This window comes from Garra rufa, chromosome 11, assembly GCF_049309525.1.
Source record: "Garra rufa chromosome 11, GarRuf1.0, whole genome shotgun sequence".
NCBI lineage: Eukaryota > Metazoa > Chordata > Actinopteri > Cypriniformes > Cyprinidae > Garra > Garra rufa.
Window position 1 is genome coordinate 11,878,239 of NC_133371.1, and position 2,116 is coordinate 11,880,354.

Genomic DNA, 2,116 nt, shown 5'->3' on the forward strand with positions numbered 1-2,116 from the left:
TTCAGTATTTGCGCTAAACATGCACAGAATTGGCTTGCATGAACTTCCCCAATAAATTAATGAGTAAACATACACAAAATGTAACCAGCCAAATTGGCTAGTGATTTGTCAGCATTACACGCCACAGCTGATTTTTACCGGCATTTGGCGGGTATTAATTTCAAACCCTGAACCTATTATCTATAAACATAGACTGGTTACATGCATATCAATATTCTATTTCAAATGTGGCAATTTTCCCATTAGTAGGCCTTTTGAGTCAGTGGGCAACAATATTCTGTCCGCCAAATTCTAACTTCTACCCTTGGAATAAAGCACTGCACAGGTGATGTATTTTTCTAGGTCAGAACTCAGAAACAAGTTGGAATTTTGCACTTCTGGTTCAGTCGTCCTTAAGTCAATGCCTTTTTGAATGTGTTTTTGGTAAAATTCCTGAAATAAGGTCGGTGTTTAACACGACCTCATGATTTTTAAAGCGTTTACTTGTCTTGAAAAAGGTGGTTGCGGACAAGTAATTGAATGGCACTACAGAAGTTGTCAGGGATGTTAAATGTCATCATGCTTAACAGGTAAAATCATTTAATCACTAGCTGCTTTGTGTTTATAATCTTGCTCATGGAAACTATTCTAAGTCAAACTTTGAGAGAAAATGTTTTTAAATAAAGATTGAAAGAGCTGTTGATGGTTAATAGTGGTGATGTTAAAGTCATGCAATGTAGTTTGTTTATAGCCTATGTTTAGCTTTCTATTTGCTGATTAGGCTCCAGAATTCAATTGTGAACAAAATCTGTAAGAATCATGAACGTTTGTTGGTCACAGAGCTTATTTTCTGTAATATAATCCAAAAGCCAAAAATCCTATTGGGTTTTTGTTGAGGGATGCTACAAAGTTAGTAATGCCAACTTTTGGGTTTACATGTCTTTATACCCAGGGGGGACTTCTGTCTCCAGCCCTGTTTAACTTATACATGGATAACCTTTCAAAGCAGTTGGGGAAATGTAAGACGGGTTGTGTAATAGGGAACATTCTGTTAAACCACCTGATGTACGCAGACGATTTAGTTATTATGTCCCCCAGCACTGTTGGGTTCCAGCAGTTGTTGGATATATGCTCCAAGTATGGGGTTGAGTTTGATGTACAGTACAATGCAAAAAAGAGCGTTGTGTTGGTTTGTAGGACTAAGGAAGATCAGAAGCTGCACTTCCCTATGTTTTACCTGTCAGGACATTGTATCTGTGTATCTAAATGTACAAAATATCTTGGGCACATCATTACTGACAAGATGGAAGATGATGCTGACATGTATAGGCAAAGACGAATGTTGTATATCCAAGCGAACATGTTAGTTAGGAAATTTCATTACTGCTCTGATGATGTGAAAGTGCACTTGTTTCGTGCTTACTGCACCCCTATGTATGCAGCCCCATTATGGGTCAACTACAAAAAGGAGACCATGCGCAAACTGCAGGTAGCTTATAATGATTGTCTGAGGATACTGCTGAAGAAGCCCAGGAGCAGCAGTGCAAGTAAGCTTTTTTGTGACTTGAGGCTAAGCTGTTTACAGGTCCTCTTGAGGAACCTAATGTTTAAGTTTATGTGTCGACTTGATGAGTCACAAAACTTTATTATAGTAAGGCTCACAAGTCCCAGGTGTAGCTCGGTCCGATATCAATCACATCTATGGAAGCATTGGTATGAGTGTCTTTTAAGACTCTTGTGAAAAATGGTGTTTTTTTGTTTTTTTTTATGTATATATGTTTATGTAACTGTTTTTTTTTATTATTATTATTATATGTTGTATGTTCTGCTATTGGGCCTAGAGCCTGTAATAAAGTTTATATATATATGTCTGTTTTAATTGGAAATTTGATGTGTGTAAACTATATATTCAGAAAATTCATTGAAGTGCATTGTCTCCACATAATTTTAAACATAGTCTGCAACAAACTTTGTCTGTGGCAATATTTTTAAAGTTTTCATAAAAAAAAAAATATGGTGAAATCTGACATAATTTACCCTTATGGTGTTCCAAACTTGTATGACTTACTTTCTTCATTTTGAGAAATGCATTTCAGTTCTGTACAGGGTTTATTTATTTATTTTAAATGCTACTTTT